The sequence below is a fragment of the Lolium perenne genome, chromosome 2 (genome assembly GCF_019359855.2).
Source record: "Lolium perenne isolate Kyuss_39 chromosome 2, Kyuss_2.0, whole genome shotgun sequence".
In the NCBI taxonomy this organism is placed as follows: domain Eukaryota; kingdom Viridiplantae; phylum Streptophyta; class Magnoliopsida; order Poales; family Poaceae; genus Lolium; species Lolium perenne.
The window spans coordinates 50395483-50413116 of NC_067245.2; positions in this window are offsets into that span (position 1 = coordinate 50395483).

Sequence of the window (17634 nt, forward strand, 5' to 3'; positions counted from 1 at the left end):
AGCTCGCTAGGGTTAGGGTTAGGACGAGCGGCACGAGAGAGAGAGAGAGAGTGACCGGGTTGGGCTGGACCAGGTGGGTCGGCCAAACCTAACTCGTTGGGCCACCTGACAGGTGGGGCCCAAGGGTATTTCAGTCATTTCATAATTCATATAAATGCAGAATCTTTGAAATTAAATAAGAAATGCTTAGAAGCTCAAAAAAATAAATTAAAAATATGAAAAAGGATCAGCATAAAATTCTCTATTTAAATAAAATATCAAAGAGAATTTTTGAAGACAATTAAGAATAAGTCCTATTTTGAGGATTTAAATAATGATTTAAATCACACATATTATTTTCAATAATGAAAATAAGTCCATTAATGCAATTGGACTTTAAAAACACCTTGACAATATTTCAAGGTTGTATTTACCCTAAATCAAGTATCTCCAAGATGTTCTTAGTATTTAACCTCTCACATGAAATTACAACGACATCGGAAGGGGGGAACAAACCCTAAAACTGGAATCATGCATAATTGCTTCTTTAACCATTGCCCTTATCGGACAATGATGCTATTTTTCAGAGACAGAGGACAAGGGTCAGTCCACACCTTCCAACTGCAAAACTTTGCAGTGTTCAGGCAAGTTCATCACTTGCTCATGTCATTTGAGTATTTCTATCAAATTACTTGCAAATTACTATGGTTATCACTATCGCATAAAAATCAAAACCAATACTTTCATAACTATGAATATGACTATGTGGTGGGCAATGGAACCATGGATTGTGTTGATATGGTGGAGGTTCCATTGCAAGGGTTTATATCCATGTAGGATTAAACAACAAATGTCGCCAGTGGTTCTTGTGCCGTAATTACCATGTTAACCATAAGATCTGAAATGGGACGGACTAGTCAATCGTATTTCCACCTCTTGTACATCAACGGATGCGCTTACCGTAGCAGTTGTATCTTGCGGAGCAACTTGTGGGTGGGGAACCCATTCTAAGTCCCCACGGTTATGCTGTGCATGCCGTAGCGGTTGCGGCTTGCGGAACAACTTGAGGGTGGGGATCCCACTCTAATTCCCCACGGTAATGTGGTCTATGATGGGTTGCAGCTACCGGCGAAGGAGTTTGGTTCGATCCCAGACTGTTGTCGTGGTCGGGGTCCGTCCTTAAATGGTGTAAGTGGACCGACGAGGACCCAGGGTCGGGGTTTGCAACAAAGGGTGGGTGTGCGAGGTAGCGGAGGAATATGATTGGCTATGACCTTATACCGGGCCTCACACCGAAGGAAGTGTGGACGGGAAAGCTGCCCGGTTGGCACCAAGGTTAAGATCTCTTATGGGTAAAGCAACACCCCTCTGCAGAGTGTAAAGAACTGTGACCTGTCACTCCCTGTTCCGGGATAAGGAACTGCGAACGCGGCCGGAAAGGAGCTCCATGAAGTTCTAGTAAACCGGTGAAGGCTGACGGACATAGCTCTTTGGAATAAAAGCAATCTCTTGAAGAAATGTTTATCAAAACTTGCATTGGTATTAGACTTTCTGGTCTAGTATCGTAGCTAGAGCATTAAACACCTCTTATCTATAATGAACTTGTTGAGTACGCTCGTACTCATACCACTCTTAAATCCCATGCTTAGATTGTCTGAATCGTCTGGAGAAGGACTACGACAACAATGAAGGAGCCGAGATCATCGGCTATGAAGAACCAGACCTCTCTGGAGGTATCGAAGGCGTAGACTATCTCATCGTCTACGGATCCGGGGAGGCTTCCGGAGGAGATCAAGCCTGAACATCTCAAGTAGTAGTAGTAGCCGAGCAGCCCGAACCCTTAGTATTTAGCTGCTCAAGGAAATAAATGTATAACTTAATGAGACTCTTATATTGTAAGTTAAGTTGGGTTCACCTCGAACCCAGGAGTATTCCTCTTAGGACCCAAGAGGAGCTCCGAGACGACATGTGTATGATATTTGTAATAATAAATGAATGAGTTATGGACCTGCTATGTTCTGTTGTACTACTCTGAGGGATGTAATATTTGCGGAATGGTACTTCGTGAATGTTATATCAACGACTGGCATACTACAACATGCAGTGGTATGCAGGGTCACCACAGTTGGTATCAGAGCAAAAAATTTGACCTTAGGTTGGAACCTAGTAAATGGGACCAAACGTTAGGAGTCAAATAGGATTAGTAAAGAATTCTCTAAAAATATGGTGTATATTCAATTGAGAATACAACAATCATATCTTTTAGTGCGATAATTCTTTATTATCTCTATTATGATGCATTATTACTAATCTCATAATCTTTCTATTTCTACAACCAACATGGCAAGTTCACGTCCCGGACGAAACGTGAAAGTGATGGATTCCACACTGAGTGAACACGAAGGAGGACTTGCAGATATTCTACGAGCCATGTTACTTGAATTTGGGTGTGATCCCCAGATCCAAGTAAAGAAATACATGTACTATGATGGTACTGTATTGGCCAAGTGTAGGGTAGGACTGCGACTTCCCGAATCTCTGGGAATGAGCGTAGTCATGCCAGCAGGGGAAGCCAGGACTATCAACACAGCCTACCATATAGCTGTTATGAGAGCCATAACCGATATTCGGGAGCATAAGACGAAAGAGCTTATGGGTTCCGAATTCGGCCACATTCCTCATAATCAGGAGGAAGAGGATCCCATGCTTAACCACTACAAATATGCTAAACGCAAACCAATAGCAGCTGCAAAATACATGGACAATAGTCGCAACTTCATATCATTACTCTTTCAGTTGAACCATCACCTGACAGGAGCAATTGATACGATGCTAGAGGAGTTTACTGAACCCAAGGAGGAGATTAGGGGGAAAGAACCTATGGAGAATGTGGTGCACACACCAGTTTACTCAGCTGGTGACTACATTAGTATTGATCCTCTTGAGCGTGAACCTACACCTGTTACACCTGGGAACTACCTGGGTAGTTCCTATGGGGGATATGAGGGCGGAGAGGAATCCGGAAACAATCAGCGTTCCGAGACTCCTATAGAAAATTCCACGGGTTGGCGTTGGGGATCTGATACTGGAACTCATAGTACGTCTGTGTATTATGATGGGGAGATGAATGATGACGCCACAACCCAGAACCAGAGTTATCCTAGTAATGAAGGAGTTGATGGAGGGTATCCGACACAGGTTGAGTCGGGTACGAGTGTTGGAAACACCTATGGTGGAGCTACAGGGGAGTACACCCGATGGGTGGACTATGATGCACTTAACGATCAGTTTGTGAACACTGACTTCTCCCTAGGATCATCATCGGATTCCGATTACCAGCCGACGGGGAGACCTTATGTTCCAGGGTCTATCAGGAGGACGACACGTTCGACCGGATGGAAGCCTGGGATGTACCGGGAGTGAAGATCGACTAGAGTCCACCAAGGGAGGCGAGGCTATAATACACAAGTACCACGTGTATTATAGTATGTAATATTTGTATAAATTTGTACATATACTTTAATAAGTGAGTTTGCATACTCACATCGACTTGAGTATTGTAATAAGACCACTTAAGTATGTATATACATGGTATATGTTTTGTATGATTTGGATTTGCTTCTTGATTTCCATTGCGTGACTAGTTCTGTGCACAAAGTTGAGCTCAGAAAACTTGCGCATGGAGTAATTATGAGTATCATCTTGTGTTGCAGAACTAGGGGGTTATGTCGGGAGCGTTAGGAGAGGAGACCGAAGCGCAGCGCATGGAGCGCGAAGCAAAACAAAAGGAAGAGGCTGAGGGAGCAGCCAGAGATCAGTTTCCACCACCACCACCACCCATGACGCAACAGAATTTCGTCCAGTACATGCAGCTGGTAGAGGAGAGACAACGTGTAACACTGGAGCAGCAGAACAAATTCTTCCAAGAATTGTTGCAACAAAACAGGGTAGAGAGACCCGAGAATCCGGGAGTCACTCTAGCAGACTTCCAGAACACCAAGCCTATATCTTTCGCATACGCGCCCGAGCCAATGGACGCGGAAGATTGGCTTATGGACACTGAGCGAAAGCTCAATACCGTTGGATGTAACGACCAAGAGAAGGTCCGTTATGCTACCCACCTGCTGTGTGGACCTGCCGCATCATGGTGGGACAATATAGTAGCCGTTTATCCGGCTGGAAAGGTCTTTACCTGGGAGGAATTCGCAAGGAAGTTCAGGGAATCCAATGTCCCTGAAAGTATCGTGGAATGGAAGCGTCGAGAATTTGAAAGTCTCGAGCAGAAGGACAAGGCAATCCTGACTTATGTCAGGGAGTTCTCAAAGCTGTCCCGGTATGTTGTTGAAGAAGTCAACACCGAGGACAAGAAGAAGAAAAGGTTTCTGAGGGGGTTAAGTCCCCAGTTCAAGGTTCAGCTCCGTATGATGAGAGCTACGGAGTTTCAAGAGTTGGTGGATGCTGCCATCACTCTGGAAGATGATTTCAAACAACTGCAGGAGGAGAAGAGGAAAAAGGCCAAGTTTGAGCCTAAAAGATTTTCCAGTAACAAGCCCAACACCAGCTTGAATTTCAAGCCACGATACAACAACAACAACAACAACAACAACAACAACAGCAACTACTACGGTAGCAGGAAGAACCAAGCGTTTCAAACTGCAAACCAAATAGTTTGTCGCATCTGCGGGTTTAAAGGACATGCTTCAAAGGATTGTCATAAACCCAGAATCATTTGCTTCGGGTGTCGTCAGGAGGGGCACATGATGAAGGATTGCCCCAATAAGAAGAATGGAGGAGGTCAATCTGGAGGAGGAGGAAACCGAGGAGGAAATAATGGAGGGAACTGGAAGAATAAGAAGCCCTTCGGCAAGTTGAACTGCACTAGTCTGGAAGAGGTGGTCAACTCCGATCAGGCGGTGATAGGTACGCTCCAGATACTCACTCATCCTGGCAAAGTACTTTTTGATACTGGTGCAACTACATCATTCATTTCTCAACAATTCATCATCAAACATGGGATTAGTTGCACTAAGTTAGATACACCCATAACCATACTTTCTGCGGGGGGAACGATAGTAGTAACCCATACCAAACAAAAACAAGTCATCATGATCAATAAGTGCGCGTTTGACGCGGACCTGTTCATTTTACCGATGAAGGACATTGATGTCATTCTTGGTATGAACTGGTTGGAAGCTAATGGAGCATTGATCGACTGTGTGAACAAGACGGTATCTTTGAAAAGCCCCGATGGAAGTAGAATGATTTACCAAGGAGACAAACATAAACAGATTGAAGTGGATCTACAGCTGAACAGCATGAAGGAAGTGAAATTAGAGGATATACCTGTAGTGAATGAATTCCAGGATGTGTTTCCTGCGGAATTACCTGGTATGCCACCAGATAGGGAGATAGAATTCACTATCGACCTAATTCCAGGAACATCACCGATTGCTAAAGCACCATATAAGATGGGGCCTAAAGAGTTCAAAGAACTTAAGGAGCAATTGGATGACTTGGAACAGAAAGGATTTATACAAGAAAGTGTTTCACCATGGGGATCACCTGTGATCTTCGTGGATAAAAGAGATGGAGGAAGAAGGATGTGCGGAGACTACAGGAATTTGAACAATGTGACCATCAAGAACAAGTACCCACTTCCAAGAATACAAGATCTATTCAATCAAGTAAGAGGCGCAGGAGTCTTTTCCAAAATTGATCTAAGATCCGGTTATCACCAGATAAAGATCAAGAAGGAAGACGTTTCGAAAACTGCATTTGTTTCAAGGTATGGTCATCATGAATACCTTGTAGTACCTTTTGGATTAACCAATGCCCCAGCAATATTCATGAATCTCATGAATAAGATTTTCATGCCATATCTAGACAAGTTTGTCATCGTATTCATCGATGATATCTTGATATATTCCAAGAACAAGGCCGAACATGCTGAACATCTGAGGCTAGTGTTGCAAACACTAAGAGAACATCAACTCTATGCTAAATTTAGCAAGTGTGAATTTTGGCTAGATCAAGTGGAATTCCTTGGTCATGTCATTAGTAAAGATGGAATAGCTGTTAACCCGAGCAAGGTAGCAGCAGTTCTAGAATGGGAAGCACCCAAGACTGTCAAGGAAATCCGACGATTCCTAGGAATGGCAGGATATTATCGGAGATTCATTGAAGGATTCTCCAAAATAGCAGGGCCCATGACGAAGCTGTTAAGAAAGAACACACCATTCGTGTGGTCAGAGGAGTGTGAGAAGAGTTTTCAAACTCTGAAAGAGAAACTCACCACAGCACCGGTGTTAGCGGTTCCGGAAGTTGGCAAGGATTACACCGTGTACTGTGACGCATCCAAGCATGGATTGGGTTGTGTACTCATGCAAGATCGGAAAGTGATATCTTATGGATCGAGGCAACTCAGACCTCATGAAGTAAACTATCCAACACATGACTTGGAATTAGCAGCAGTCGTATTTGCACTCAAAACTTGGAGACATTTTCTCTATGGAGCCAAGTGTGAGCTCTATACAGATCACAAGAGTCTCAAATATTTCTTCACTCAGAAAGAACTCAACATGAGGCAGAAAAGATGGCTAGAATTGATCAAGGATTATGATTTGACCATCAATTACACTCCAGGAAAGGCCAATGTTGTAGCAGATGCCTTAAGTAGGAAGAGCACCGGCGGAGTGGAACAAGAAACCTCACCGGAGTTGAGGAAGGAAATAAGTCAAGCCCAAATACAACTTTGGGAGAAGGAAGCCCATGAAGGATTATCGGCGTTGCAAGTAGCCGAGGAGCTAAATGTTAACCTGAAGAATGAGATAATGATGGGTCAGCTGGACGATCCATTCATCGTGGAGGAGATGAGAAGAATAGATGAAGGTAGACCATCAGAATTTCATCGTGGAGAATCTGGATCATTATGGTTCCAGAAGAGAATTTGTGTTCCGGATATTGCTGAAATCAAGGAAGTAATACTCCGGGAAGCCCATCAAACACCATACTCCATTCATCCGGGTAGTACAAAGATGTACATGGACCTAAAGGAGTTATTCTGGTGGAATAACATGAAGAGAGAAATAGCACAATACGTGGCGGAATGCCATACCTGCCAGAGAGTGAAGGCTGAACATCAGAGTCCGGCAGGAGAGTTACAACCATTACCCATTCCAGAGTGGAAATGGGAGGAAATAGGGATGGATTTCATCACCGGACTACCCATGACTAATAAAAAGAAGGACATGATATGGGTAATCGTAGACCGGTTGACGAAGAGCGCACACTTCTTAGCGGTAAATCAGCAGGAAAAAGGAGAGAAACTCATCGATCTTTACATCAAAGAGATCGTGAGTAAGCATGGAGTGCCTAAGAAGATAGTGTCGGATCGAGGATCCGTGTTCACATCAGCATTCTGGAAGCAACTACACAAAGCTTTAGGATCCAAGTTGGACTATAGTACCGCTTATCATCCCTAGACAGGTGGACAAACCGAGAGAACCAACCAGATCTTAGAGGATATGCTTAGGGCTTGTGCCCTAGACTTCGGAGGATCATGGGAGGAGCACTTACCACTAGCAGAGTTTTCATATAATAATAGTTACCAAAGCAGCATCAAGATGGCACCATTTGAAGCTCTGTATGGAAGGAAGTGTAGATCACCGATATGTTGGTATGAAGCCGGAGCAAGCAAAGAGTTCAACCCTGATTATGTCAAGGAAAAGCAACAAATAATTGACATTATCAGAGATAGGTTGAAGATAGCCCAGAGTCGGCAAAAGAGTTACGCCGATCAGAAGAGGAGAACATGGGAGCCACGAGTTGGAGACATGGTATATCTTAAGGTGAGCCCGATGAAAGGACTTCAGAGGTTTGGAGTGAAAGGAAAGCTAAGCCCTAGGTACATCGGACCTTTCAAGATTTTGAGTCAAAACCGAGGGTTAGCCTTTGAATTGGAATTACCGGGAAGGTTATCTCAGGTTCACAACATATTTCGTGTGTCGCAACTCAGAAAATGTTTGAAGACCCCAGATGAGCCAGTATCACATGAAGAGCTCGAGTTACAACCAGATTTGACATACATCGAGAAGCCAGCGAAGATTCTCGAGGAAAACTGGAAACAACTCAGGAATCGAGCAATAAAGTACTGCAAGATACAATGGAAGCATCATCCCGAGAGGGAAGCTACCTGGGAAAAAGAGGAAGACCTGAGGAAAACATACCCCGAACTCTTCAGGTATTACAACCACAACTTCGGGACGAAGTTTTCTTTAAGGGGGAAAGGCTGTAATGTCCCAGGTTTAGAGACGATCGAGGGGTAGATTTTAGAAAGGGATGTGCATTGCATTGTAATTTACGGGGAAATTTCGCGCTTTTAAAACAAAACTGCATCGAAGGGGGACAGGTTTCTCTCTCGACACCTTACAGGGTTAGGGTTTCGAGAGTGCGATGAACTGGTTCCTACTTATCTAGATTAGGGTTTTGAGAAGAGAGAAGTGATATTACATTAAAATCTTAAGTTGCATGATTGAATTATAAGTTAAGTTGTTTGAATGAATTCAAACCAAATTTGAATTTGAATTTCAAATTCAAACATTAAATAATCATCACATAATTCAAATTTGAGATAATTTCACAAACAATTACTATTAAGCAATAATATAAGTAATACAACAATTACATTAAGCTCAATAAGGAAAACTTGAGCTTTATTGATCATCACACACATAATACATTGTCTTTACAATATTCAGATTTGAATTATGGAATTACAACACATTACAAGAATTGAAAAAATAGAAAAAGAAAAAGGAAAATTACAAGTTATCTAAATAACCTAAACTACATTGTGAATTTCATGAATTCTATGATCTTGATGATCTTGAATTCATCCTGATCAGCACTTGGTACCTGCACACATACACAATCAATCAAGTATTAAGCCAAGTGGCAAAGCCACTTGGTAGGTTAGCAAATATATGGTGAAAAGTGGATATGATCAAGTCCCTGCCGAGCAGAGCCATGCCACAGATAGGATCAAGCCCTAGTGCACAGCACAGCACACACACACAGCCTAGCAGCTCACCAGGTCTGGTGCATGCTCAACAGCACACACTAAACCGAGGAGACACCAAATTGGTGCCAGGCCATGCTGTCGACCAAGAGGGCCAGCAAAGGATCATATAAAACCTTTTCCACCGCCAGAACTAGCTGTTCATCGACAGTAGCTTCACAGAGTAAGTCACAAGAACAGAAGAACAGCCACTGCTGTTCAACCATTCCACAAATACCAGAAATAAATCAGGAATCAAGATTTGCAAGGAAGAGCAGGGCCAGCACATCAATCCATCCAGAAGCAAACCCTCTACACCAACCCTATTTCTAGGAGCTGGAGTGAGGTATACCCAGATAAACATGAGCAAGCCATGGTTTTGCTCATAAATAAGCATGTGCATATGTCACAGAAGCAAAGAGGGTAGAATACCCTATTTGTATCATCATTTGGCTATCAGCCATATGATGCAAGCAAAATAAGGGTAAAACCATTAGGAATGGATCCAAGGGAACACTGATCAAGCCAACAGAATTAAAAGGGACTTAACCAGGGAAATCCAGCAAGGAACTAATCCCTAACTAGCTACCCAGATTCACCTAACAACACACAGCTAGCAAAGCCATCAGATTAATGGACAGATATCTGTCCAGTATGATTTCAACACCAAATAACCTGGCAGCCTATGAATGACTACCAGGATTAGTGCACAGAAGCACCCAACAGGGGTAGGAGTGATACGTCTCCGACGTATCGATAATTTCTTATGTTCCATGCCACATTATTGATGTTATCTACATGTTTTATGCACACTTTATGTCATATTCGTGCATTTTCTGGAACTAACCTATTAACAAGATGCCGAAGTGCCGATTCTTGTCAAGTTTTACTGTTTTTGGTTTCAGAAATCCTAGTAAGGAAATATTCTCGGAATTGGACGAAATCAAAGCCCAGGGGCCTATTTTTCCACGAAGCTTCCAGAAGTCCGAAGACGAAACGAAGAGGGGCCACGAGGCAGCCAGAGCATAGGGCGGCGTGGCCCCTGCCCTGGCCGCGCGGCCCTATGGTCTGGGCACCTCGCGCCGCCTCTTGACCTACCCTTCAGCCTACTTAAAGCCTCCATGACGAAACCCCCAGTACCGAGAACCACGATACGGAAAACCTTCCAGAGACGCCGCCAACGCCGATCCCATCTCGGGGGATCCAGGAGATCGCCTCCGGCACCCTGCCGGAGAGGGGAATCATCTCCCGGAGGACTCTACGCCGCCATGGTCGCCTCCGGAGTGATGTGTTAGTAGTCTACCCCTGGACTATGGGTCCATAGCAGTAGCTAGATGGTTGTCTTCTCCCCATTGTGCTATCATTGTCGGATCTTGTGAGCTGCCTAACATGATCAAGATCATCTATCTGTAATTCTATATGTTGCGTTTGTTGGGATCCGATGAATAGAGAATACTTGTTATGTTGATTATCAAAGTTATATCTATGTGTTGTTTATGATCTTGCATGCTCTCCGTTATTAGTAGATGCTCTGGCCAAGTTGATGCTAGTAACTCCAAGAGGGAGTATTTATGCTCGATAGTGGGTTCATGTCTCCGTGAATCTGGAGGGGTGACAAGAACCTCTAAGGTTATGGATGTGCTGTTGCCACTAGGGATAAAACATTAGTGCTATGTTCAAGGATGTAGTCACTAGTTACATTACGCGCAATACTTAATGCAATTGTCTGTTGTTAGCAACTTAATACTGGAGGGGATTCGGATGATAACCTGAAGATGGACTTTTTAGGCATAGATGCAGTTGGATGGCGGTCTATGTACTTTGTCGTAATGCCCAATTAAATCTCACTATACTCATCATGATATGTATGTGCATGGTCATACTCTCTTTATTTGTCAATTGCCCAACTGTAATTTGTTCACCCAACATGCTGCTTGTCTTATGGGAGAGACACCTCTAGTGAACTGTGGACCCCGGTCCAATTCTCTTTACTGAAATACAATCTACTGCAATACTTGTTCTACTGTTTTCTGCAAACAATCATCTTCCACACAATACGGTTAATCCTTTGTTACAGCAAGCCGGTGAGATTGACAACCTCACTGTTTCGTTGGGGCAAAGTTCTTTGGTTGTGTTGTGCAGGTTCCACGTTGGCACCGGAATCCCTGGTGTTGCGCCGCACTACATCCCGCCGCCATCAACCTTCAACGTGCTTCTTGGCTCCTCCTGGTTCGATAAACCTTGGTTTCTTTCTGAGGGAAAACTTGCTGCTGTGCGCATCATACCTTCCTCTTGGGGTTCCCAACGAACGTGTGAGTTACACGCCATCAAGCTCTTTTTCTGGAGCCGTTGCCGGGGAGATCAAGACACGCTGCAAGGGGAGTCTCCACTTCTCAATCTCTTTACTTTGTTTTTGTCTTGCTTAGTTTTATTTACTACTTTGTTTGCTGCACTAAATCAAAATACAAAAAAATTAGTTGCTAGTTTTAATTTATTTGTTATCTTGTTTGCTATATCAAAAACACAAAAAAGTTAGCTACTTGTTTTACTTTACTTAATATCATGCATGTTTTTATTTCACTAGTTTGGCATAATGGACAAGAATGAGCTTCTATTTCTATTTCCTGATTTAAAACATGGATTGTTTGATGCGAAAATTAAAAAACCTATGGAATCTTATTTGCATGCTGGTAGTAATATTAGTATGAATTCTTTGAACACCATTGTTGATAATAATATAAAAAGTTCTAAGCTTGGGGAAGCTGGTTTTCATGATCTTTTTATTCCCCCAAGCATTGAGGAGAAAATTTACTTTGATGATACTTTGCCTCCTATTTATGATAATGATATTGGTCTTTTAGTACCGCCTGTTATGGAGGATAAATTTGATTATGATTACAATATGCCTCCTATATTTGATGATGAGAATAATAATGATAGCTACTTTGTTGAATTTGCTCCCACTACAACTAATAAAATTGATTATGCCTATGTGGAGAGTAATAATTTTATGCATGAGACTCATGATAAGAATGCTTTGTGTGATAGTTACATTGTTGAGTTTGCTCATGATGCTACTGAAAGTTATTATGAGAGAGGAAAATATGGTTGTAGAAATTTTCATGTTACTAAAATACCTCTCTATGTGCTGAAATTTTTGAAGCTATGCTTGTTTTATCTTCCTATGCTTGTTACTTTGCTCTTCATGAACTTGTTTATTTACAAGATTCCTATGCATAGGAAGCATGTTAGACTTAAATGTGTTTTGAATTTGCCTCTTGATGCTCTCTTTTGCTTCAAATACAATTTCTTGCGAGTGCATCATTAAAACTGCTGAGCCCATCTTAATGGCTATAAAGAAAGAACTTCTTGGGAGATAGCCCATGTGTTATTTTGCTACAGTATTTTGATTTATATTTGTGTCTTGGAAGTTGTTTACTACTGTAGCAACCTCTCCTTATCTTAGTTTTGTGTTTTGTTGTGCCAAGTTAAGCCGTTGATAGAAAAGTAAGTACTAGATTTGGATTACTGTGCAGTTCCAGATTTCTTTGCTGTCACGAATCTGGGTCCACCTCCCTGTAGGTAGCTCAGAAAATTAAGCAAATTTACGTGCATGATCCTCAGATATGTACGCAACTTTCATTAAATTTGAGCATTTTCATTTGAGCAAGTCTGGTGCCATTTTAAAATTCGTCAATACGAACTGTTCTGTTTTGACAGATTCTGCCTTTTATTTCGCATTGCCTCTTTTGCTATGTTGGATGAATTTCTTTGATCCATTAATGTCCAGTAGCATTATGCAATGTCCAGAAGTGTTAAGAATGATTGTGTCACCTCTGAATATGTCAATTTATATTGTGCACTAACCCTCTAATGAGTTGTTTCGAGTTTGGTGTGGAGGAAGTTTTCAAGGATCAAGAGAGGAGTATGATGCAACATGATCAAGGAGAGTGAAAGCTCTAAGCTTGGGGATGCCCCGGTGGTTCACCCCTGCATATATCAAGAAGACTCAAGCGTCTAATCTTGGGGATGCCCAAGGCATCCCCTTCTTCATCGACAACATTATCAGGTTCCTCCCCTGAAACTATATTTTTATTCCATCACATCTTATGTGCTTTGCTTGGAGCGTCGGTTTGTTTTTGTTTTTGTTTTGTTTGAATAAAATGGATCCTAGCATTCACTTTATGGGAGAGAGACACGCTCCGCTGTAGCATATGGACAAGTATGTCCTTGGTTTCTACTCATAGTATTCATGGCGAAGTTTCTCCTTCGTTAAATTGTTATATGGTTGGAATTGGAAAATGATACATGTAGTAATTGCTATAAATGTCTTGGGTAATGTGATACTTGGCAATTGTTGTGCTCATGATTAAGCTCTTGCATCATATGCTTTGCACCCATTAATGAAGAAATACATAGAGCATGCTAAAATTTGGTTTGCATATTTGGTTTCTCTAAGGTCTAGATAATTTCTAGTATTGAGTTTGAACAACAAGGAAGACGGTGTAGAGTCTTATAATGTTTTCAATATGTCTTTTATGTGAGTTTTGCTGCACCGGTTCATCCTTGTGTTTGTTTCAAATAAGCCTTGCTAGCCTAAACCTTGTATCGAGAGGGAATACTTCTCATGCATCCAAAATACTTGAGCCAACCACTATGCCATTTGTGTCCACCATACCTACCTACTACATGGTATTTTCCGCCATTCCAAAGTAAATTGCTTGAGTGCTACCTTTAAAATTCCATCATTCACCTTTGCAATATATAGCTCATGGGACAAATAGCTTAAAAACTATTGTGGTATTGAATATGTAATTATGCACTTTATCTCTTATTAAGTTGCTTGTTGTGCGATAACCATGTTCACTGGGGACGCCATCAACTATTCATTGTTGAATTTCATGTGAGTTGCTATGCATGTTCGTCTTGTCTGAAGTAAGAGAGATCTACCACCTTATGATTAAGCATGCATATTATTAGAGAAGAACATTGGGCCGCTAACTAAAGCCATGATCCATGGTGGAAGTTTCAGTTTTGGACATATATCCTCAAATCTCAAATGAGAAAATTATTAATTGTTGTTACATGCTTATGCATAAAAGAGGAGTCCATTATCTGTTGTCTATGTTGTCCCGGTATGGATGTCTAAGTTGAAGAATAATCAATAGCGAGAAATCCAATGCGAGCTTTCTCCTTAGACCTTTGTACAAAGCGCATAGAGGTACCCCTTTGTGACACTTGGTAAAAACATGTGCATTGTGATGATCCGGTAGTCCAAGCTAATTAGGACAAGGTGCGGGCACTATTAGTACACTATGCATGAGGCTTGCAACTTATAAGATATAATTTACATGATACATATGCCTTATTACTACCGTTGACAAAATTGTTTCATGTTTTCAAAATCAAAGCTCTAGCACAAATATAGCAATCAATGCTTTTCCTCTATGGAGGACCATTCTTTTACTTTCAATGTTGAGTCAGTTCACCTATTTCTCTCCACCTCAAGAAGCAAACACTTGTGTGAACTGTGCATTGATTCCTACATACTTGCTTATTGCACTTATTATATTACTCTATGTTGACAATATCCATGAGATATACATGTTACAAGTTGAAAGCAACCGCTGAAACTTAATCTTCTTTTGTGTTGCTTCAATGCCTTTACTTTGAATTATTGCTTTATGAGTTAACTCTTATGCAAGACTTATTGATGCTTGTCTTGAAGTGCTATTCATGAAAAGTCTTTGCTTTATGATTCACTTGTTTACTCATGTCATATACATTGTTTTGATCGCTGCATTCACTACATATGCTTTACAAATAGTATGATCAAGATTATGATGGCATGTCACTCCAGAAATTATCTGTGTTATCGTTTTACCTGCTCGGGACGAGCAGAACTAAGCTTGGGGATGCTGATACGTCTCCGACGTATCGATAATTTCTTATGTTCCATGCCACATTATTGATGTTATCTACATGTTTTATGCACACTTTATGTCATATTCGTGCATTTTCTGGAACTAACCTATTAACAAGATGCCGAAGTGCCAGTTGCTGTTTTCTGCTGTTTTTGGTTTCAGAAATCCTAGTAAGGAAATATTCTCGGAATTGGACAAAATCAAAGCCCAGGGGCCTATTTTTCCACGAAGCTTCCAGAAGTCCGAAGACGAAACGAAGAGGGGCCACGAGGCAGCCAGAGCATAGGGCGGCGCGGCCCCTGCCCTGGCCGCGCGGCCCTATGGTCTGGGCACCTCGCGCCGCCTCTTGACCTACCCTTCCGCCTACTTAAAGCCTCCGTGACGAAACCCCCAGTACCGAGAACCACGATACGGAAAACCTTCCAGAGACGCCGCCAACGCCGATCCCATCTCGGGGGATCCAGGAGATCGCCTCCGGCACCCTGCCGGAGAGGGGAATCATCTCCCGAAGGACTCTACGCCGCCATGGTCACCTCCGGAGTGATGTGTGAGTAGTCTACCCCTGGACTATGGGTCCATAGCAGTAGCTAGATGGTTGTCTTCTCCCCATTGTGCTATCATTGTCGGATCTTGTGAGCTGCCTAACATGATCAAGATCATCTATCTGTAATTCTATATGTTGCGTTTTTTGGGATCCGATGAATAGAGAATACTTGTTATGTTGATTATCAAAGTTATATCTATGTGTTGTTTATGATCTTGCATGCTCTCCGTTATTAGTAGATGCTCTGGCCAAGTTGATGCTAGTAACTCCAAGAGGGAGTATTTATGCTCGATAGTGGGTTCATGTCTCCGTGAATCTGGAGGGGTGACAAGAACCTCTAAGGTTATGGATGTGCTGTTGCCACTAGGGATAAAACATTAGTGCTATGTTCAAGGATGTAGTCACTAGTTACATTACGCGCAATACTTAATGCAATTGTCTGTTGTTAGCAACTTAATACTGGAGGGGGTTCGGATGATAACCTGAAGGTGGACTTTTTAGGCATAGATGCAGTTGGATGGCGGTCTATGTACTTTGTCGTAATGCCCAATTAAATCTCACTATACTCATCATGATATGTATGTGCATGGTCATGCTCTCTTTATTTGTCAATTGCCCAACTGTAATTTGTTCACCCAACATGCTGCTTGTCTTATGGGAGAGACACCTCTAGTGAACTGTGGACCCCGGTCCAATTCTCTTTACTGAAATACAATCTACTGCAATACTTGTTCTACTGTTTTCTGCAAACAATCATCTTCCACACAATACGGTTAATCCTTTGTTACAGCAAGCCGGTGAGATTGACAACCTCACTGTTTCGTTGGGGCAAAGTTCTTTGGTTGTGTTGTGCAGGTTCCACGTTGGCGCCGGAATCCCTGGTGTTGCGCCGCACTACATCCCGCCGCCATCAACCTTCAACGTGCTTCTTGGCTCCTCCTGGTTCGATAAACCTTGGTTTCTTTCTGAGGGAAAACTTGCTGCTGTGCGCATCATACCTTCCTCTTGGGGTTCCCAACGAACGTGTGAGTTACACGCCATCAAGGAGCAACCATTTCTAGTAGACAGGGCCTGCTAGGGTCACAACAGCTACCTATCCACACAGGAAATTCACCAAAGCATCACATCATTATCCAGTAGGATTCAGTATGAGCTAGGGTACCCAACCAGTGGTTGGCATCCCTCTAGCTACATCAAATTCATCCAGATGATCATTACTGACAAACAGTTCACATCATTTATCCATCCAGTAAAGCAAGGAATTACAGATAAATGAAACAGTCAAGTAACCAAAGCACCAACATCTTGCCAGTGAACCAATGGCTCACTGCAAGCATCAGATGATGCTTGAGTAAGCATTAACACACAACAGCACAAGTATAAGTGTCACACAGACACCAGGTGAAGCACCAGTAAGGCACAGGCAACAAGCAAGTGATGATCATTTGATCATCAGAGCCTGCTAAAGCATGCCAAGGCAGGCTAGAATCAATCACTGGTATCGCACATGAATTCCATGAATTAAACAGCCACAGATAAGCAACACTTGTATTACAGACTAGCACATAACCATTTTTATGGTTATAACCAGAAGCATATCATCAAGGAATTGATGTATATGAACAACAATTAAGCAAGGCCAAACCTACTATAAGCCAGGACTTAATAATCATCACATAAATAACACTGTCTCTGGCTAAACAGCAAGAACCACTCACAGTAATGAACCAGGGGAGCTAGAGCTTAATACAGCATAAGCATGCAAGCATCAGCAATGGCTAGTGATGCTCAGATGAGCATCTAGCCAGATAATAACATGTATAACCCAAGGGTGAGCAGAGACAAGAATCAAAGGAAGCACATGCCACAGCAAGATTTGCACAAGCACATAGACTAGAGCAGGCATGGTAGTAGCAGCACAGCAGGCAGCATACGCAGCAGCAGCAAGCACAAGCAGTAGCACAGCAGCATGTCTAGCTCGATTGGCGCAGCAGAGCACCAGCATGGCAACCACCTCCATGAGGTGGAGCAGCCACGGCCAAAGCTCGAGGATGAAGATGAGGAGCAGGCAAGACAGAGAGAGAGGAGGAGAGCAGTAGGACGTGTACCTGGAGCAGCGCACCGGCGTGCCA